The sequence below is a fragment of the Rattus norvegicus genome, chromosome 15 (genome assembly GCF_036323735.1).
Source record: "Rattus norvegicus strain BN/NHsdMcwi chromosome 15, GRCr8, whole genome shotgun sequence".
NCBI classification, from domain to species: domain Eukaryota; kingdom Metazoa; phylum Chordata; class Mammalia; order Rodentia; family Muridae; genus Rattus; species Rattus norvegicus.
In genome coordinates, this window is record NC_086033.1 from 33775392 (window position 1) to 33798647 (window position 23256).

A 23256-nucleotide genomic window follows, 5' to 3' on the forward strand; every position below is an offset into this window, starting at 1 on the left:
AACCCTTATGAGGCTCGAGTCTTTGCTGATCTCTGCTTCTCTGAGAAAGGCACAGTTGAAAACTTCTCCTCCTGTTCGTCCTGTTCCTCCTGGTCTCTCCTGCTGACTCAAGCTGAGACTGAGGCGTGGCTGTTTCTACTAGGTTGTGTCACTCCTGTTGCTAACCTGACTCTACCAAACTGGACTGCTGGTGTATCTGTGAAGTATTTATGAGTGGATTGACCTGCCACTGCCTGCTAACCTAGGAACTAACTGCCAACTTCTAACAACACAGACAGGAGTTGCTCCAAAGAACCTTTCTAAACAGGTCCACTTCTCCTGGATCCTTTCTCTTCTACTACTGGTGGGTAGTGGACTACAAGGGAGGTTAAAGAAGTTAAGAATCATTATTAAAAATATAGTTTGAAAAAATTAAAATTATGTAGTAGGTTGAATCTTTTTTTTTTTTCGGAACTGGGGACCGAACCCAGGGCCTTGAGCTTCCTAGGCAAGCATTCTACCACTGAGCTAAATCCCCAACCCCAGCAGGATGAATCTTAAAGTGGCTTTAATCTAGATTTACCAAGTGGTTAAGGATGTTGAAGACTTTTTAAAGTGTTTCTTACTGGACATTTATGTTCCTTCTCTAGAGCTATTTGTTTAGTTCTGTTGCAGTCCCTATTTAATCTTTTTAGTTGGTTTTTATTTCTGCTTTACTCTTGAGAATTTCGTACATGTGTACATGATAATCATATGTGTTCTTCATTTCCTGCCATCTCACTCCCACCATATACTTCTTTACAATGCCCTTTCCACCTTCATAAAATAGAAGACAGAGAAGAACTCTAGGCCAAAGACATGGATACTATTCTCAATAAACTCATAGAAGAAAATTTCCCAAATACAAAGAAAGAGATACTCACTGGGTAAGAAGGCCCCCAGAATGCTAAGTAAGCAGTACCAGGAGAGAAATTATTCATGATGGATTATAGACAACATGCTAAAACCATAGGCAAAGGAAAGAGTGCTGAATGCTTCAAGAAGGGCCGAGTTACAACACAGGCAGACACATCACAGTAATAGCTACTTGCTTAATGGAAACTTTTTTTTTTATTGACTTGAGTATTTCTTATTTACATTTCGAATGTTATACCCTTTCCCAGTTTCCGAACAAACATCCCCCTAATCCCTCCCCCTCCCCTACTTTGTGGGTGTTCCCCTCCCCACCCTCCCACCATTGCCTTCCTCCCCGCAAGAATCACATTCACTGGGGCTTCAGTCTTAGCAGGACCAAGGGCTTCCCCTTCCACTGGTGATCTTACTAGGATATTCATTGCTACCTATGAGGTCAGAGTCCAGGGTCAGTCCATGTATAGTCTTTAGGTAGTGGTTTAGTCCCTGGAAGTTCTAGTTGCTTGGCATTGTTGTTCATAAGGGGTCTCGAGCCCCTTCAAGCTCTTCCAGTTCTTTCTCTGATTCCTTCAACGGGGGTCCTATTCTCAGTTCAGTGGATTGCTGTTGGCATTCGCCTCTGTATTTGCTGTATTCTGGCTGTGTCTCTCAGGAGAGATCTACATCTGGCTCCTGTTGGCCTGCACTTCTTTGCTTCATCCATCTTGTCTAAATGGGTGGCTGTATATGTATGGCGCACATGTGGGGCAGGCTCTGGATAGGTGTTCCTTCTGTCTCTGTTTTAATCTTTGCCTCTCTATGCCCTGCCAAGGGTATTCTTGTTCCCCCTTTTAAAGAAGGAGTGAAGCATTCACATTTTGATCATCTGTCTTGAGTTTCATGTGTTCTGTGTATCTAGGGTAATTCAAGCATTTTGGCTAATAGCCACTTATCAATGAGTGCATACTATTTGTGTTTTTCTGTGATTGGGTTACCTCACTCAGGATGATATTTTCCAGTTCCTACCATTTGTCTATGAATTTCATAAAGGCATTGTTTTTGATAGCTGGGTAATATTCCATTGTGTAGATGTACCACATTTTCTGTATCTATTCCTCTGTTGAAGGGCATCTGCGTTCTTTCCAGCTTTTGGCTATTATAAATAAGGCTGCTATGAACATAGTGGAGCACATGTCTTTTTTATATGTTGGGGCATCTTGTGGGTATATGCCCAAGAGAGGTATAGCTGGATCCTCAGGTAGTTCATTATCCAATTTTCTGAGGAACCTCCAGACTGATATCCAGAGTGGTTTTACCAGTCTGCAATCCCACCAACAATGGAGGAGTGTTCCTCTTTCTCCACAACCTTGCCAGCATTTGTTGTCACCTGAGTTTTGATCTTAGCCATTCAAACTGGTGTGAGGTGAAACCTCAGAGTTGTTTTGATTTGCATTTCCCTTATGACTAAAGATGTTGAATATTTCTTTAGGTTTTTCTCAACCATTTGGCATTCCTCAGCTGTGAATTCTTTGTTTAGTTCTGAACCCCATTTTTTAATAGGGTTACTTGTCTCCCTGCGGTCTAACTTCTTGAATTCTTTGTATATTTTGGATATAAGGCCTCTATCTCTTGTAGGATTGGTAAAGATCATTTCCCAATCTGTTGGTTGCCGTTTTGTCCTAACCACAGTGTCCTTTGCCTTACAGAAGCTTTGCAGTTTTATGAGATCCCATTTGTCGATTCTTGATCTTAGAGCATAAGCCATTGGTGTTTTGTTCAGGAAATTTTTTCCAGTGCCCATGTGTTCGAGACGCTTCCCTAGTTTTTCTTCTATTAGTTTGAGTGTGTCTGGTTTGATGTGGAGGTCCTTGATCCACTTGGACTTAAACTTTGTACAGGGTGATAAGCATGGATCAACCTGCATTCTTCTACATGTTGACCTCCACTTGAACCAGCACCATTTGCTGAAAATGCTATCTTTTTCCATCGGATGGTTTTGGCTCCTTTGTCAAAAATCAAGTGACCATAGGTGTGTGGGTTCATTTCTGGGTCTTCAATTCTATTCCATTGGTCTATCTGTCTGTCTCTGTACCAATACCATGCAGTTTTTATCACTATTGCTCTGTAATACTGCTTGAGTTCAGGGATAGTGATTCCTCCTGAAGTCCTATATTGTTGAGTATAGTTTTAGCTGTCCTGGGTTTTTTGTTATTCCAGATGAATTTGCAAATTATTCTGTCTAACTCTTTGAAGAATTGGATTGGTATTTTGATGGGGATTGCATTGAATCTGTAGATTGCTTTTGGTAAAATGGCCATTTTTACTATATTAATCCTGCCGATCCATGAGCATGGGAGATCTTTCCATTTTCTGAGGTCTTCTTCAATTTCTTTCTTCAGTGTCTTGAAGTTCTTATTGTACAAATCTTTTACTTGCTTGGTTAAAGTCACACCGAGGTACTTTATATTATTTGGGTATATTATGAAGGGTGTCGTTTCCCTAATTTCTTTCTCGGCTTGTTTCTCTTTTATGTAGAATAAAGCTACTGATTTATTTGAGTTAATTTTATACCCAGCCACTTTGCTGAAGTTGTTTATCAGCTTTAGTAGTTCTCTGGTGGAACTTTTGGGATCACTTACATATACTATCATATCATCTGCAAATAGTGATATTTTGACTTCTTCTTTTCCGATTTGTATCCCCTTGACCTCCTTTTGTTGTCTGATTGCTCTGGCTAGAACTTCAAGAACTATATTGAATAAGTAGGGAGAGAGTGGGCAGCCTTGTCTAGTCCCTGATTTTAGTGGGACTGCTTCAAATTTCTCCCCATTTAGTATAATGTTAGCAACTGGTTTGCTGTATATGGCTTTTACTATGTTTAGGTATGGGCCTTGAATTCCTATTCTTTCCAGGACTTTTATCATGAATGGGTGTTGAGTTTTGTCAAATGCTTTCTCAGCATCTAATGAAATGATCATGTGGTATTGTTCTTTCAGTTTGTTTATATAATGGATCAAGTTGATGGTTTCCGGTATATTAAATCATCCCTGCATGCCTGGGATGAAGCCTACTTAATCATGGTGGATGATTGTTTTGATGTGCTCTTGGATTCGGTTTGCCAGAATTTTATTGAGTATTTTTGTGTCGATATTCATAAGGGAAATTGGTCTGAAGTTCTCTTTCTTTGTTGGGTCTTTGTGTGGTTTAGGTATAAGAGTAATTGTGGCTTCATAGAAGGAATTCGGTAGTGCTCCATCTGTTTCAATTTTGTGGAATAGTTTGGATAGTATTGGTATGAGGTCTTCTATGAAGTTCTGATAGAATTCTGCACTAAACCTGTCTGGACCTGGGCTCTTTTTGGTTGGGAGACTTTTAATGACTGCTTCTATTTCCTTAGGAGTTATGGGGTTGTTTAACTGGTTTATCTGTTCCTGATTTAACTTTGCTACCTCGTATCTGTCTAGGAAATTGTCCATTTCCTGCAGATTTTCAAGTTTGGTGAATATAGGCTTTTATAGAAAGATCTGATGATTTTTTGAATTTCCTCTGAATCTGTAGTTATGTCTCCCTTTTCATTTCTGATTTTGTTAACTTGGACACACTCTCTGTGTCCACTCGTTAGTCTGGCTAAGGGTTTATCTATCTTGTTGATTTTCTCAAAAAACCAACGTTTGGTTCTATTGATTCTTTGTATGGCCCTTTTTGTTTCTACTTGGTTGATTTCAGCTCTGAGTTTGATTATTTCCTGCCTTCTACTCCTCCTGGGTGTATTTGCTTCTCTTTGTTCTAGAGCTTTTAGGTGTGCTGTCAAGCTGCTGACATATGCTCTTTCCTGTTTCTTTCTGCAGGTACTCAGAGCTATGAGTTTTCCTCTTAGCACAGCTTTCATTGTGTCCCATAAGTTTGGGTATGTACCTTCATTTTAATTAAATTCTAAGAAGTCTTTAATTTCTTTCTTTATTTCTTCCTTGACCAGGTTATCGTTGAGTAGAGCATTGTTCAACTTCCACGTATATGTGGGCCTTCTTCCTTATTGTTATTGAAGACCAGCTTTAGGCCGTGGTGGTCTGATAGCATGGGTCGGATTATTTCTATCTTTCTGTACCTGTTGAGGCCCGTTTTTTGACCAATTACATGGTCAATTTTGGAGAAAGTACCATGAGGATCTGAGAAGAATGTATATCCTTTTGCTTTAGTATAGAATGTTCTATACATATCTGTTAAGTCCATTTGGTTCATGACTTCTCTTAGTCTGTCTACGTCTCTGTTTAATTTCTGAATGGAAACTTTTAAATCCAGGAGGTCTTTCTTCTTATAACCCACAAGTCTAATTAGTGCTTCCCATATGTGCATGGGTATGGGTCCATTCGCTAGAGGAGGGGTTCTCAGCCTTCCTAATGCTTTAACCCTCTATACCATTTCTTCAGGTTGTGATGACCCCAAATGGTAACATAATTTTCATTGCTACTTCATAACTGTAATTTTGCTATTGTTATGAATCATATTGTAAATATCTGATATGCAGGATAGGTGATATGTGACTCTGTGAAAGGGTCTTTCTACCCCCCCAATGGAGTAGAGAACCACAGTTTGAGAACCACTGCACTAGATCATGGGAAACATTCATTGACTATGCCTCTCCCAAACACCATTTACAGCAAATAGCTCCTTGGAGGTCACCTGCCCTATGTCAGGCACACAAGGCCACCTTTAGTATTTAATCAATGATGGGAATGGGATTAATGAAGATATGTTCAATATCAATATGTGGAGGGGCTTGAGCCCCATGTGAGGTGGGGTGGGCTTGGAGCAGTCGCTCAGCTTTAGCCCCATATTTCTCTGGCAGTACTGTGTTGGGGGGCCCTGCAAGCTTGTGACTGGGGACTGGGTATTCCAGAGGAGATTGTTGGTGGTGTGGAATCTATTCCTCACTCCCGCCCTTACATGGCCCATCTGAAGATCACCACTGAGAAAGGTTATGTGACCTTCTGTGGTGGGTTTCTCATAAGCCGTCAATTTGTGCTGACTGCTGCACAGTGTAATGGAAGGTAAGAGGCTTCTCTTCCTGTGAAGACATGCATGAGCCAGAGTCACAGAGCAGCAGAGCCCTGGGGAAGTCTCTGAGCCCTTTTCAACTTCAGTTGGGCTCTCGTTACATAGAGCAGAAAACAAAGCACAGGGCCACTCACTGGATCATTCATGTGACCTATCCATTCTCACAGGTCTGAGCTTTAAGCAGGGCTCTGGTCAGTAGTAAAATCACAGCTCTTGTCTTGTCCCAGTGGTAGCAGAAATGATACATGACCTGGCATGTAATTCAATGTAGAGTGCCTTTCATCCATGTGCAAAACCATGGGTTCAGTTGAATGCAAGTCCTAGGTGTGGGGTGTGGAAGAGTTCTTAATTCTGTGTTTCCCTGAGCCCTGTGGCACTGGTCCTGGGTCCCCCATCTCAAGTTAATCTATGGGCTGTGCCCAGGGATAGAGAAGAAAGAACCTGGTGCCCCTCTCCTTGGAAGGAGTTCTCCTCATACGACTTTTCATTGCTTCTTTCTCTATCTACAGAGAAATCACAGTCACCCTTGGAACCCATGACGTGAGCAAGCGAGAATCCACACAGCAGAAGATAAAAGTCGAAAAGCAAATCATTCACAAAAATTACAATTTCTTTTCCAATATTCATGACATCATGTTACTGAAGGTGCCCTCATTTATTTGGCCTTCCTTTATATAGGTCTCCCCTCTTTAATTCTCCCCCTGGCCTAGTCTATTGAATTCTCTCTTGTCCATTCCTTTTCCTCAGAACCCACTCCTGAATTCTATGTCATTATGGACCCGCTGTGGAAGGACCCATGTCTAAGCATCCTTCTCTGATTTGCCCTCCCTTCTCTCCTTTACTCAACAGCTTGAAAAACAAGTTGAGTTGACTCCTGCTGTGGATGTAGTTTCTCTGCCCAGTCCTTCTGACTTTATAGACCCTGGGACCATGTGCCAGGCAGCTGGATGGGGGCAAACTGGAGTGACAGATCCTACCTCATATACATATACACTGAGAGAAGTTGAATTGAGAATCATGGATGTAGAGGCCTGTAAAATCTTTAGTGATTATGACTATAATTTCCAGATGTGTGTGGGCAGTCCTGGAAGGAAGAGATCACCATATGAGGTGAGTACACACCTGCTCTTCCTCTCCACATCAGGAGACAGTGTCAGTGAAGGAAATGTGCCAAACAGCTCCCCATGACAGTGACTAATGCCTGTGTCCTTAGCTCCAATCCCTGAGGCTCTGGAATCCGACATTGTCCCTGTCCATCTCATCTCCCTGTGCCCAAACCTTTCCTACATCCTTCCCACCCAGCTAGATACTAGACATGAAGCAAGTAAAGAGAGACATGTTAGCACTGCAGCAAGGATAGAGGGAGGGGAATCAGGCATTAAATTCCTACCTTATGACCCATACCCAGCCAGGATTTGTACCTCATTCCAGGATTACCTATCTTTGTGCTTGTATATGGGAATCCAATATTTGCTCATACCTTGATTTTTCTTACTTATTAGGGAGACTCCGGGGGGGGGCACTACTGTGTGCTGGTGTGGCCCATGGTTTTGTATCTTATGGACGAGAAGATGCAAAGCCCCCTGCAGTCTTCACCCGAATCTCCCCATATGTACCCCGGATTCATACAGTCCTAAGTGCAAGTAGCTGAAAAGCCTGACCTGCATGAGTCAGACTCTCCAAGCCTGAGCTCATCTGGTACATTTTGGGTTCAACAGAGCCTGTCCCAAACAGTCCCTAGACTGTCCCCAGCTGTCTTGAAGACAATCTCAAAGATACAGAAGTCTGTGATGATGGATTGTTCCCTGTAAAGCACCTCAATAAAAACATAACTTCCAACAGCTGTGTGACTCAACTCTGGGTTCTAATCACTCTGTCCCTCTCTAAACACAACGAAGAAATGATTTGAGTTACTATCTTTCTATGCTAACCATCTAGAATAATTGACTTTCAGGCACATGTGTACCACATTAATGAATTGTGGATTAATGAATATTATCTAACATGCATGGCTGTGTACAGAAAGATTTCACATCCAGGATAACTAGGTCCACTTTCCCCGTATTCCTTTTTTCCATTTCCCTCTAGTGGGTGGTGAGCTACAAAGGTGGATAAAGTGTTTTAGAACCATCATTTAAAGTAGGCCTTGAAAAACATGAAAGTTACACACCACTTTGTCAAACTTTTCATACTATAATGCAAAGCTACTAAATGTTAGCTTGGAGTCACATTTGTGCACAGAATATAGCTGAACATTCAATTACTTCTAGTATCACAATATTAACTGTCTTCTAAACTGGACACAATAATAAATACCTGTAACCCTTTCTCTTGGGAGGCACAGGCAGGACGAGCAGGATTCAAGACATACCCTAGTCTATATATGTCGTTCAAGGCTAACCCTGGACTTCATGAAAGCATGTCTCAAATAAAAAATGAAAGGGTAGGGAGCGGGGTGGAAGGGAAAGAGGACTAAAAGAAGGAAAGAGAGGGAAAGGGGGAGGAAGAGAGGAAATTAACCCCTCCTGGGTGGCAGCTCTCCCTGACACAGCTGCATGCACTCTACAATGTGATAGCCCGGCTTTCCCAACAGCCTTACAATGTTGTAGATGATATTTTGAGCATACACTGTATAAAATATCAAGCTGTGAATTGATAAACCTTTTGAACAGTTTGCTATGGCTCATGTGTTTGAACACTGGGTCTGCACCTACTGGTACTACATTTGGAAGGTTGTAGAACCCTAAGAGTTGCAGCATCCTGGAAGGAAGTTGTTTGCTGCAGGCTGGTTGTCAAGTTTGTGTTAGAGTCCCACTTCCTGTCTGCTGATGCAGTGCGACTCATCCTTCACAGTCCTGCTGCAATGTCTTTCTATCATGAACTTGTCCTCAAACTGTAACCCTGAGATGGGGACCTAATATGCCTTCCTTGACACAACACCATTGGCAGGTTTCATCAGTCACTGGCTTTAAATAAAGGCAGGATCTCCTCCCGACCCCCATTCTTTTGTAACTAATCCCACTCCTGGCTTCATGACCTTCACAGCATATTTGAACTCTCCAGTACACAACATATAAAGTAGACAAGAGAGGTAGCAGAGACAGCAGAATTCTGGGAAATTATAGCAGAAAAAGAGAATGCAGGCAAATCATGGGGTCAGTGTTTATGAGGTTGATGTCCTGCTGGGAACTGAACTTAATCTCCTCCCTCATATAGAGCCAAGCCAAGAAACATAACCCAAGGCTGAAGTTGTGGTGCTGGCATCCCAGTTCTCTATGACCTACCCTCTCCCTCATTTTCTTTCTTCTTTCCATTTTTATTAAACTAACCATTCCATTTCTTTACATCTCAAATGATATCCCACTTCCCAGTTACCCCTCCAACAACCTCCCATTCCATGATATCCCACTACCCAGGTACCTCTCTCCCAGCTCCCACCCCACAACCACCCTCACCACTCCACTTTGCCTATATGGAGTGTGCTCGCCCACCTACCTCACTCTCCTGCCACACTGCTCCAGCATCCCCCTACACCGGGGCATCAAGCCTCTTGAGACTAAGGGCCTCCCTTTCCATTGATGGCTAGCAAGGCCATCCTCTGCTACATATGTATCTGGAGCCATGAGTCCCTCCAGGTACTTTGGTTGGTGGCTTATGATCTGGGAGAACTGGGTGGTCAGACCAGCCTATGTTATTTTTCCAATGGGATTGCAATCCACCTCAGCTCCTCCAGTCCTTCTGCCAATGAGGAAGGTAAGGTGACTGCCCCCATCCCCAAACAAAGATGAGGCATCAAGCCGTAGACCTAATTGCAAGTTGAAATGGGTACGTAGAAGAGGGAGAGGCTCCCTCTTATCCACTCTTTAATTTCCTCTCTTCCCCACCCCCAACAGGGAGAGTCTGGAGGACCTTTTCTGTGTGCTGTGATAGCCCAAGGCATTGCATCCTATATACATCAGAGTGCAAAACCCCCTGCTGTCTTTACCAGAATCTCCCATTATTGACCTGGATCAAAAACATCTTGAGGGAGAATTATTAACTCTGGAGCTCAGGGTCGGCCTTTGAGGAAATCTGGAGCGGGAACAGTACAGGTTTTTGTGCCATGTGATTGGCCCATCTACTTGCTGATGAAGCCTTGCCAGAGCCCTGGGCTTCCAGAGGTTCTTACAGGCCACAGAAGGTCCCTAAATGTCAATAAAGCTCACTAAAGACCCAGATTCTAGACTGCAGTGTGTATCTCCTCTAAGCTGCTTTCTTCTCCTTGGGCACAACAACCTATTTCACAGCTGATTTGGAGGAGGGTATGAGGGGGGCAGGGGTGGTATGAAGGAGTAGGCAGAGACAGAAGGACAGTGAATGAAACAGGCAGAGAAAAGGGAAATAACAAAGACAAGAATTTTCCCAGAAGGCAAACTCTGTGCATCCTTCTTAAACAAGAAATCATACTCAATCCTTATGTTAATGCTTCTCTGTTTCTTTGTTTCTCTGTTTCTCTGTCTCTCTCTGTCTCTCTCTCTGTCTCTGTCTCTCTCTCTGTCTCTGTCTCTCTCTCTGTCTCTCTCTCTCTCTCTCTCTCTCTCTCTCTCTCTCTCTCTCTCTCTCACCAATTTTTGAAAGCTCCGTGCATGTTTTGGTCACATCTGTTATACTGTAATGATAAAAATCTGTTTCATTCTAAGAGACTAGAAGCTTTGGTAGACTTTACAGCTAAGTTAATGATACAGCCTGAAGTCACTGAGACTTAAGACTGTTGTCCTATTATGAGCTCTCACTGCTGGTTTAACCTGCCTTCCAGAGAACAATGTTAGAACCAACCCTATTTCCCATGTTTTCAGCTTTCAGAATCTAAGCTATTACTTCCTCGCATTGCCCCAGGCCCAGGCATGTGTCCCGTTCAACCTGTGTCATTTTTGAAATCAACAATCACACAGGTTGAAAGGGATCTTCTCAAGTGAATACCCACCATAAATGGAGGGCACATTTGTGTATATTGGTTGATAAACCGTGATAGTTGTCTGAGTCAGTTGGGATCAGTGATTTAATCCCTTGGACATTTCTGTTAAAGATGGCTGTAAAGCATCCCATTCCTTCCCCTGTGATGCTTTGTGTGTGTTCAGTACTCGCAGGGTAAAGACATTTGTGAAGGACAGACACACAGACAAGAAATACTGGCACAGATAACAGACACGGACAGATTTGTAAGGCAGCCTTCCACAGGCACAAACCAGACTCAAAGAACACACACAGAGGACACAGCACATGGTTCTGTGAAGTAGAGAATTTAACTGTGACTAATTCTTAGTTAAATGGCTCCAGGGGAAATGCTTCTATTTCTTTCATTAATGCAGCACTGGTGTGTAATTGTTGATTTGGAGTTAATCATTATGATGACTGCTTGTGATTAGCAACTTGATTACATCTGGGATTAACTTAAACCTAAGAGGTTGTGAAGAACTTTTTTCTGACCTAAACCCTTTGAAATGTGAAGACCCATCTTCAATCCATAGCTGTTGAACTAGAAAGATCCACCATTAATCTGGACCATCCGTTCTGGTGACAGCCAAGGGATATGGAATAAGGAAGCGTTCTCTCTCTCCTCCCACCCCTCTCTCTCTCCCCCTCTATCTCCTTCCCTCCTTCACTGTCGCGCGCCCAATGTCCCGCCAGCAAGAACGACGCGCGGCAACAGGATTCTTCTGCGAGCAAGCCTTTACTGTGTTACAGCTCTTCTCAGTGTTACAGCTCTTCTCAGTGTTACAGCTCTTCTCAGTGTTACAGCTCTTCTCAGTGTTACAGCTCTTCTGAACAGGAACCCCGAGCAGCAAAATCGCTCGGCTTATATAGACAGCAGTATGCTAATTATCTCTCAGGGATTGGTGGGGCTTGGATCACCCCACTACTTGTCCTCCAGGGATTGGCAGAGAATGAATCACCTCATTAGCATATTAACGGTCAACTAACACCTGGTGAATAAACCGCACATGTGCAGTACCGCTGTTCACCACTAGAGGGAGCCCTAGCAAGGGGACAAGCCTGCACATGTGCAGTAAGTCGTTTATATCCAGACAAAGCTGGATGTCGGCGCCATCTTTGTTTCGCCGCACCACTCTCTACATCTCCCCCTTTTTTGTTTAATAAAATGACTGGTCTAGATCTGGGTGTCACGTCAATCTTGTCATTGCTCCTGTCTTAGGTCGTTCTCATCCAAACTCGGCCGTACCCGTCATAGAGTTACCCTATCGCCACCGGGCCCCGTGTCTTAGGTTGGTCCGAGTTCGAGGAAAGTTGCCCGTCCCTGGATACAATGACTCCACATGACTGTGACAAAAATGATCTAGGGCGAACTCTTGATCTTTCAAAGAGGCCAGCCATATGTTGGGAGAAGTACCCTTTTTAATGGTGGTCATAGCCTGGTAAACAACCACTTTGTGTCTGGCATGTTCTCTTTTTTAAACAGCCAATAAGCCAGAGACCTACTCCGCAACCCAGGAGGACAATAGCTCCCCAGGACAAACATGCCCGCCCACTCCTTAAAAAGGGAGAAAGCATTGGTAACCCATGAGGTAAAGTCTTCAACTGTGATAGGGTCCAGCGTAGTGCTGTTGAGGACAGCAATCTGCATCAGCAATTGTCTTGATAGTTGCTCTGCTTTCATGGACCAGTTTCCTTTCAGATAATTCGAGATTTCTTTGCTCTGTTGAAAATTCTGAGAAAAGTTAGCTTGCAAAAGAATAATGCATAAACCTCGAAGGGAGGAAACACAAGACAGCTGTGTCATATGATACAGTGCTTCAATTGTTCTTGAACTAAATCTATCCTTTGATTGGCTAATAGAAGGCCAGATGCCAAATGGGTATTAAATTCTTCTTGTATCTCTAACGCCACTGCAGTTCTGATTGACAGTCTCAGCCATCTGTATTTGATTGGTCATAGCGATTTCAGCTGTGGTAGCTGCAGCAGCAGACAGCACAATGGCTGAAATTATGGCTGCCGTAATTCCAAAATCTCTTTTGGCTCTCAGCAAATTAAGAATAGGAAAGCTATCTGTGTTTGCCTCCACTGGGATTGGCACAAAGGAGGAAATCTTAACCATCACTGCGGTGTCATTGGTGCCATCCCAGCATTCAGCTAAATAGCAGACTACATCAGAGCTATTATAATTTAAAGCACCACTGCTTACATTAGTGCTTATCAGAAAAAAGGTGATCTAGCACATACTGAAGTACTAGTGGCAGTATTATTTACCAAGAGGTTATTATATTGAATATTGATCAACCTGGTATCACCTTTTTCTGGTAGCTGAAACATTATACAGCACGAAGTTCTCTCCCATCAACCTAGCAAAGGGGGTCAGGGATGTATATAACCCTTGCTCATTGGACAGCACCCATTGAAACCAAGGCCAGAGATTATGCTTGTCAGTCTTATTCTCAAAACAGTAGAATTGCTATGAACTGGCATGGGTACTGGCCAGGATCTGGCAATAGCCCACAGGGTGAGCGAATTAACCTGTATTACCATTCCCAGTAGTAATAGTAGGGTTCGTAGTCTCATCTTCAGGAAGAGCAGAAGGCAATTTTCGAGTCAAACGCTCAGGTACCCAAATTGGATTTTCTTGATTCTGCGGAAAAACACAAATCGCTCCCCTGGATCGTATTAGAATAGGATCCGGGCCTTTCCATTCTCCAGTGAGTACATCCTTCCACTTCACCTGATCCTTGGGTGGAATAGGCCACTGCCCATGGCGTTCTGCCGCCGAATAGTCATGGGCGTCTAAATTTAAGAAATTTAAAGTAAGAAGTGCAGTGGAGATGGCAACCTTGGGGGTTGGCGGCACCTCACCAATTCCCCCTTTTTGTTTATTTAAATAAGCCTTTAATGTGCGATGGGCACGTTCAATGATTCCTTGGCCTTGAGGATTATAAGGAAGTCCTGTCAGGTGTGCAACACCCATCTGATTGCAGAAATGTTTAAACTTTTCTGAAGTATAAGCAGGGCCATTGTCGGTCTTGAGCAGCCTAGGAAGACCCCAAGCACTCCAAGCCTCAAGACAGTGGGCAATGACATGAGAGGCCTTTTCCCCAGACAAGGGAGAAGCAACTATGACCCCGGAGCATGTATCGATGGAAACATGCACATACTTTAATTTTCCAAAGGCGGGGACATGGGTAACATCCATCTGCCAAACCTGCAGGGGTCGAAGGCCACGGGGATTAATGCCCACATGTGGGGTGGTAATAAACGCACTGCAATTACCGCAGCGGAGCACTATTTTTCTGGCCTCTGCTCTAGATATAGGAAAACGTCTGCGTAAGGTCTCAGCAGTAACATGAAATAAGGAATGGAACTGGGTGGCAGCTTCCACAGGAGTCAGCACAGCAAACGTAGTGGCTCTAGTAGCCAAATCGGCCATGTTATTCCCATGAGACATTGGGCCAGGCAACCCTGAATGAGCCCTTATATGGGTGATGAAAAAAGGGGAATGCCGAGATAGTAACTCCTGCTGGATCTCCAGAAACATAGAAGCCACTGTACTAGTGGTTCTAATCATTCCCGCAACTTCTAAAGATTTAACTGAATTAACCACATAGGAGGAATCTGAAACAATATTTAATGGACTAGGGAACACTCGGAGCACTTCCAATACAATCTGACACTCAACTAATTGAGGGGAATTAGGGGTAAATTGCTTAGTTACCACTTTACCGTCATGCACGTAAGTACCCAAACCAGTTTTCGATCCATCCGTATAAACAATATCCCCTGCCTGAAGGGGTTCCATGCTGGTAACCCGGGGAAACACAAGGGGATGACATTTTGCAAAGGTCAAAATGGGGTGCCTGGGGTAGTGATTATCAAACACCCCTGAAAAGATGCACACAAGTATTGCCCAGTCATCATTTGTAGCAGCCAGCACTTGGAGCTGTTCTGCAGTATAGGGTATAACAATTTTTATTGGATGTTTACCAAAATGAGTTACAGCTACTTTTAGTCCTCTCATAGCCAATCTTGCCACCGCTGAGGGGTACCACTCTATGGTTTTAGCCGGAGAGGCTTGTGGGTGAATCCAAAGTAAGGGGCCATTCTGCCATAACACCGCAGTGGGTAATTTAGCAGTTTGCAAAACACATAGCTCAAAAGGTTCATCAGGTTGTATCCTTACTAATTGAGCCTCAGAAAGAGTCTTCTCCACCTTTCGGAGGGCCTCTACAGCCTCCATAGACAGGGATCGCGGGGATGTTAATTGCGGATCCCCTTCCAATATATCAAACAAAGGTTTTAACTCAGCAGTAGATATTTTCAGGAATGGCCGTAGCCAATTAATATCTCCCAAAAGTTTTTGAAAATCATTTAAGGTTTGTAGGTGATCTCGCCTGATTTCAATTTTTTGTGGAGTAATAACTTCTGGATGTACAATGGCTCCTAAAAACTTGCCCATCAGCGATCTCTGAACCTTTTCAGTAGCTATAGTTAGCCCAAACTGTTGGAAATGTTTAATTAAGTCAGCATATGCTATCTCAAGCTCTTGAGGTTTGGATCCACAAAGGAGTATATCATCCATGTAATGAAGAATCGTTAGTGATGGATATTGCCCTCTGACAGGAGTCAGGGCCTGTTGTACATATAACTGACATATAGTGGGGCTGTTTGCCATCCCCTGGGGCAAGACTTTCCATTGATAGCGCTCATCAGGCTCCACATGATTTATTGCAGGCAGAGTAAAGGCAAACCTCTCTTTATCCTTAGGATGTAAAGGAATAGAGAAAAAGCAATCCTTAATATCTATTATAATAACCTCCCATTGCTTTGGCAAGGCAGAAAGAAGTGGAAGACCGCGTTGGACTGATCCATACAATTTCATTTGTGTATTAATTGCTCTAAGATCATGCAATAGTCTCCATTTTCCTGACTTCTTTTTTATAACAAATATTGGAGTATTCCAGGGTGAGCTTGAAGGTTCCAAATGTCCTAATTGCAACTGTTCCTTTACTAATTGGTGAGCGGCCTCCAGCTTTTCAGAGGAGAGAGGCCATTGAGGAACCCATACAGCTTCTTCTGTTATCCACGGTATGGGCATAGCCCCCTCAATGGCCCCTAAGAAAAACCCAGATCGTGACGATCGGGTTTTGCAGTGGGTTGAATTGGCTCTGTAGTTCCTTGGTGATGCTTACCAATGCCTTTTCCTGGGACATACCCCATATCCCTTACCATTCTCTGTGCTGGTAGGGAATTCTCATTCATAAGTTTAAGCCCTAACTCAGCCAAAATATCTCTTCCCCATAAGTTGACAGGTAAAGGAAGAACATATGGGACGAAACTACCCTCCTGTCCTTCTGGGGCTTTCCACTTTAAGGGCCTAGAGCTAATAGTTGGACTAGCTTCATAACCTAAACCTTGTAATGAATGGGAAGATTGAGTAATGGGCCATTTTGTAGGCCACCATTTAGTGGAGATAATGCTTTTGTCTGCCCCTGTATCTAGAATTCCCTCAAATGTCTTTCCTTCAATGGTTAGGATCAGAGTAGGTCGAGCGTGTAAATCGACCATAAGATATGCTGAATCAGTGCCCGTAGAGCCGAAACCCTTCTTTCCTCTTTTTGTACTTCCCGATTTAAACTGGGCGTGATAACTGGGTAAAACAAGCAATTGTGAAATCCGGTCACCTGGGGAAATGGAGAAGAGACCTCGTGGGGAGGAGCACATGATCTTCAACTGGCCCTCATAATCTTGATCAATAACCCCAGGATGTACCACCAATCCTTTAAGAGTAGTAGAGGAGCGTCCTAAAAGCAGCCCAACTGTATTGGGTGGTAAAGGGCCATGAAAGTCAGAGGGGATAGGCTGCACCCCCATTTGAGGGGTTAGGACGATTCTGGAGGTGGCACGGAGGTCTAATCCTGCGGAACCCGGAGTGGCTCTCCTGGGGAAGTTTGATGAGCCCAGGTTACTGGGGAGCTGGTTGCCCCATATATTTGAGGGCCCTGAGGACGGGGGCCCCGTTGGACGTTTTTTGACATATCCAAGGGTTTCCCTGTTATGTCCTTTACTGACCTGCACTCATTGGCCCAATGTTTCCCTTTCTTACACTTTGGACACAGTCCTGGGGCTTTCTTTGGATTAAAACCAGGATTCTGATTCCTGCACTCTCTTTTCATATGACCGGGCTTTCCACATTGGAAACACGTGATGCCTCTGCTAGAGAGGCCAGGCCGCCTTTGTCCTTGTAATATAGCCGCGGCTAGACCAGTATTGGTAAGTGGTCCTCCTATTTCCCTACAGGCTTTCAGCCAAGCCTGCAGCCCCTTAGATTTCCAGGGGAGGATTGCATTGCGGCATTCTTTGGTACATTGTTCAAAAACTAACTGTTCTATTAAGGGCATGGCCTGGTCTTGGTCTCCAAAAATCCTACCAGCAGCCTCCATCATGCGGGCCACAAAATCTGAGAAAGGCTCACTTGGTCCTTGGATGACCTTGGTCAGGTTCCCGGACACCTCTCCTCTGTTAGTTAGAGCTTTCCATGCCTTGACAGCACTAATAGCAATCTGGGCATATACCTCCAAGGGGAAGGCAGTTTGATTATTGGCCCATTGCCCTTGTCCAGTTAACATGTCAAATGTCCAGGCAGGTTGTCCTGCTGCTGCATTTGCACGTGCTTGTGCTTGGCAAGCATCGTGCCACAATGCCTTCCACTCAATATACTGTCCCATGCTAAGGAGACAGGCCTTTGTCACAGATTGCCAGTCTGCTGGAGTCATGGCAATGCTTGCTAGTCTTTCTACCTGTGACATGGTAAAATTAGCAGTAACCCCATAGGCACGAACAGACTCTGCCAGTTCCTTAACTTGCTTGTGCTCTAGGGGCTGATGAGAACGAACGCCATCGTCCTCAAACACAGGAAACATTTGCCTAAGTGCTCGCTGTGTTTCAGGTGGACAGAAAGAGTACTCACACTTCCCCTCTATATAAGGCGGGGGAGTGGAGGCCACCGAGGCATTAATAACTTTCGGTTTCTTCACAGTGGCTCTCCACCTAGGCCCATATCTTTCTTCCTCATATCTGGCTGCCTCTTCCTCTAATTCCTCCTCCTCCGACTCTGACAACTCTTGCTCAGAGTCACTACCAGTCAGTTCTAAGGCTTCTGATTCTTTTAATGGATACAAAGGATCCTCTCCGGATGACTTGTACTTCATCCTCTGGGGTATACCTATTTTTTCCTCCAGCGGCATTTCTTCCGCCTTTTGTATCTCTTTCACTTTTGTTTTAGTAACCTTTTTCTTTTTGCGTGCTCCTAATTTCTCACTCTGCTCCGTTTCTGACATGCTCTCTTGAATGTTCTGTCCTGCCTTGACTATGTCCTCACATTTTAACACAACTAGTAAGAAGACAACAGTCACTATAAAAACGAGCAACAATCCCTCCATGGCAAGACTAAATCCAAAAAGGGGCATGCCTCTCGGAGCTTGCCTTTTAATTTACCTTCTCGCAGTTCTGAATCCTCTTCAGCACACTGAAGGGTCCCCTCGGCACCGGTTTCGGCACCACTTATCGCGCGCCCAATGTCCCGCCAGCAAGAACGACGCGCGGCAACAGGATTCTTCTGCGAGCAAGCCTTTACTGTGTTACAGCTCTTCTCAGTGTTACAGCTCTTCTCAGTGTTACAGCTCTTCTCAGTGTTACAGCTCTTCTCAGTGTTACAGGTCTTCTCAGTGTTACAGCTCTTCTGAACAGGGACCCCGAGCAGCAAAATCGCTCGGCTTATATAGACAGCAGTATGCTAATTATCTCTCAGGGATTGGTGGGGCTTGGATCACCCCACTACTTGTCCTCCAGGGATTGGCAGAGAATGAATCACCTCATTAGCATATTAACGGTCAACTAACACCTGGTGAATAAACCGCACATGTGCAGTACCGCTGTTCACCACTAGAGGGAGCCCTAGCAAGGGGACAAGCCTGCACATGCGCAGTAAGTCGTTTATATCCAGACAAAGCTGGATGCCGGCGCCATCTTTGTTTCGCCGCACCGCTCTCTACACCTCACTCTCCCTCCCTCTCCCTCCCCCATTTGAGAAATGGAAGAGTTGGGAGTCTGTCTTGAATACACAGCATTTAAGTCATGACCAAGACCTTCATTAATTCAGTGGTTCTCAACCTTCCTAACGGTGTAACCCTTTAATACAGTATCTCAGTCATGGTGACCCCAGCCATAAAAATGATTTATTGATACTTTAAAACTTTAATTTTGCTACATTGATAAATTTTAATGTAAAATATCTAATATGCAGGATATGATATTTGATCCCTAAAGAGGTCATGACCCATACGTTAAGAACAGCTGCTGTACGTGAATGTCCTGATGTAGTTATACTAATAGTCCCTTTGATGTTGTAATACACATTTAGGGAGAACTCAATGGACTTTCAGGATGTCACAGAACAAAAGATCTTGAGTATTTGCAATGCAAGACAAGGTTTTGGGTGATCACAGATTTGTAGCCACAGATCATAAGAGTGTACAGACATTGCTCTCTGGGTCTGAGTACTGAGAAACATGGTCAAAGAAGGTGATGGTCTTGGACATAATTTTTTGTTCAAAATAAAATTGAAAACTTTTTGTTTACAGATAAAAACAATGTATTGTTATAAACTTTCAAGGTAAGAGGTATAATGAGTATAGATTAGTGTAACACACACAAGCACTTCTTCAGACTCCAAGACTATCCATCTCCATGAACCACATAACTGTACTTGACATTCTGGGATCATGGAGCTTTGCAGAAAAACTCTAGGTCTGGTCAAAAGAGGTATTGACAATCATATGGAGCCTCAGCTGGTTCCCAGGCTTGGACCAGACAACTCAGACCTCTTTGTAGGATGGAGACTGGGTGCCCCTGAAGAAAGTTCGGGCTCCAACTTTGTCCTGCATTTCCTTCCTTTGCTTCCCCAGAGCTACAATGGTCTGTCTAAGCACTGCAATAAGAATTAGAGAAATAAATAAATTAATGTACTTTTATTACTGAGCATTGGATCTGACCTGATAATACTTTGTAAAGACCCCAAATTCTTCTGTGCAGCCCCAGTTAGAGGACAGGCCTTGGGGTGGTCCACACACAGGGTCCCAAATGAACATTCTCATTTTGCAACTCATGAATGAAGAAGTAGGAGAGACATAGTTATCAATTGCCATCGTCCACGTGGTGGTTGCCAGATCCAGGAAGCGACATTGCGATAAAAACTCGTGGGAAACTTCACAACTGCCTCTTTTACCAAAAAGTAAACCAGGGACTTGTTACATATGGAGTTCTCCAGGAGTCAGTGCAAATAATGCATTATTGAATAATACAGACATGGTGATTCCTGCTACATCTCCTTTTAGGATATCTATTTGCATATTGGAGAACTACAGGGGATTATTGTAAACTCAACTGGCTGGTGACTTCTGCCAAAGTTGCTCTTGGTGTGTTTTTATTGTTTTGTTGTTGCTGCAAATGACACATCTGTTGCAGTTCTTAATCTGAGGAACACATGGACATGCATCGTTAGGGGCAGTAACGTCTACTGCAGTGAACCCAATCATGGCACACTGAGGGTATCCTGCTCATTGGGATTGGAGTGCAGGAGGTAGGACCTACTGTAGACACCTTGGGAAGGCAGAGTTTTGTCACAAAGTCGGAAAAAGTTCTAAGAGCATTGTCTTTAGAGAAGTATCCATGGTCAGTAATATGGCACAGGTCCAATTTTCTCTTCCTAAGGAAGGTTGTTGCATCTGGCTGATCCATCGCTACGGATGAGGAAAATCCCCCCTGTGTATTTAGATGGGAGGTTGAGTAAGAAGAAAACAGTCTCACAGTATGGCTCCCTCTTGTAGCATACCTGAGTGTGCATGTTTGGAATAATACAATCCTTCATGAAGATGGTGATGTGCAGAAGTGAATCCAAGATAAAGGCATCCTCACATTTCTAGGAAAGACCACCGAATCTGTAACCATAGTAACAAGTAGAAACTAAAACCACATTTTCTACTCCCTTTCTCTTTTGGTAAGTGCATGTGCACTTGTGAAAAGATTGCCAGAGACATCTTCACCTCTTTCTGTTCTGAGACAATTTTTTAAGTCTAAAATGTTTTAGAAATTTCATGCAGGAGTATTGTATTCATAGCACTATCATGCCTTTCTTTCCCCATCACACTCTTTTCATGTTGTAATTTAATTGCCTTGTGGGGAAGACCACATGGTGGGGGGATGAATGGAGGACTTCAGCTCTAAGCCCATGGCGTGGGGGACTAGTTTGTGGGACACAGCTGAGATCCGCACCTATTGACTCTTCAGAATCTTACCTTTCAAAGGAGAACTAAACACCCATAATAACAGGAAAAGGTTTGTCAGTCCTTAGAGACACTGAAACTGCTGGAGAAGAAAGGAGGATGGCAGGCAGAGGATTAGAAGGAGGAGAGTAGGATGAACTTGGTGAGTATCTTCAACTTTCATTAGGAATGCAACATGGACGATGGGACAGTCCTCTCCTGAGTCACCCAAAAGCCAGAGGCAGGAGTGGGACTCTCAGGGATGTGCCCTGCTCACACATGGGCAGGCTCAATAGCAGCTGCCTCCTTGCTGAGAGATGGCTTAGGAACATGATATGGTCCCCAATGAGGGCCCCGTTTAAAAAGTGCACACAGTTGTGGTAAGGTCTCTTATGTCTGGGATGCTTCTCATACAATTCTGTCATGCTATCTGTCACTTGTCTGATTGCCTATCAGTTCTCGGTATCAGTCCAGGCTCACCAGACAGTTTCATCATCTTAGCCTACAATATATTCATGGTTTCCTCATATCTGGGAGGCGGTTGAGGAGCTACACTAGCACAGTCAGTCCTTTTCCCAGGACTCCGTGAAGCTCATCTAGGGAACCACTGCTGCCAGTGTGAAGGTCCCCAGCTCCTGACCCAGTGTGACAGTCAGAGGCCCTGACCTCAGTGAATCCCTGTTATCCCTCCTGTGGCATCTTTTAGGGTGGGCACTGCCTCAATGGAGGGGCCACTTGGGACTGATCCTCCTTCAGGATCAGAAATCAAAGATTTCCCAGATAGGTTTTTCAATGTTTTGGGAGTCTGTTTCAAGCCCGTGTTCTCTTTCCTCATTCATTTGGATTTGGAGACGTAAAGTGGTATGACCTTCATAACATTATGGATTAGACCACAGGGAGGGCTGATAAACTGAGGTTTCAACTCTACACTTCCGGAACAGAGGTCAATGCGCTCACTTAGTGTTTCCCATCTGACAACCTAGACCTGAGTGGCAACAGAGAAGTACAGGGATAAAATAGGTCTGTAAAGAGGTGATAAGAAGCTTTTTACTAAGACTTCTCTTTTTTTCTGGCAACACGGAGACTCTGGGGGGGATCTTTTGGTGTTTTTTTGGTTTGGTTTCATTTTTTTTATTCTTTAATCTGTTTTTACAGTCCAGTCTTCATCCCCCTCCCGGTCCTCCTAGTGAACACTCCGTGCCATACCTTCTCTCCCTGCCACTTCCTCCTCCAAGATGTCTCCAACCCCCAGCTCCACCCTACCAGATTTCCCCATTCCCCGATTCCTCTAATCTCTCCAGGTTTAGGTGCATCTTCTCTCACTGAGGCCAGAACAGGCTGTATATGTGTTGAGGGCCTCATATCAGTTCGTGTATGCTGCCTGGTTGGTGGTTCCGTGTCTGAGAGATCTTAGGCATCCAGGTCAGTTGAGACTTCTAGGCCACCCTCCTCATCAGCTTCTTACAGTTTTTCCCTAATTCAACCACAGGGGTCCTCTAGGGGACCTTTATTGTGATGGAGTGATCTAGGGCCTTGTCAGTTATAGCTTATATCCTTGGACACCTCCTCAATATTCACCAGAACCTCCAGCTTTAATACTTTGTATTCAGAAAACAATGCAATTTCTTAAACAATCCTTGAATGCCAACTGTGTCTGGGCCAGTGTTTTGCTTTCTATGTTACAAATATTTGAGTCTTAATAAAGAAATCTGTTTGCAGGAAAGGGATGACATTGTTTCCTTTCATGGGTGTGGAGCTTAAAACAATCTTGTACACCACCTCTGTTCACCCTTTTATGTCTCATAGTTTCTCTTGCCAGATATTCTCAGAAAGTCACTGTATGATGTCTGTTCACTAACCCCATCATAAAAGCACATATCAAGGCTAGTCATGTCAGTCCTGGAAAGTCTTGCTTTTGTCTGGGATGCCCTCTTTCTTTCTAAATTCTTCTTCATATTTAACCAGGTACTAAGGGTGAGAAAAATGAAAAGCTTTTGCCTCCCACTCTCTTCCTTCCTCTAAGGACGGC

The 23256-nt window shown here is 43.9% G+C and overlaps 1 pseudogene; it reads left to right on the forward strand.

Moving 5' to 3' along the window:
* Window positions 1-4857: 4857 nt before the first annotated feature.
* On the forward strand, window positions 4858-7793 carry LOC134481974 (mast cell protease 2-like; annotated as a pseudogene).
* The last annotated feature ends 15463 nt before the right edge of the window (window positions 7794-23256 follow it).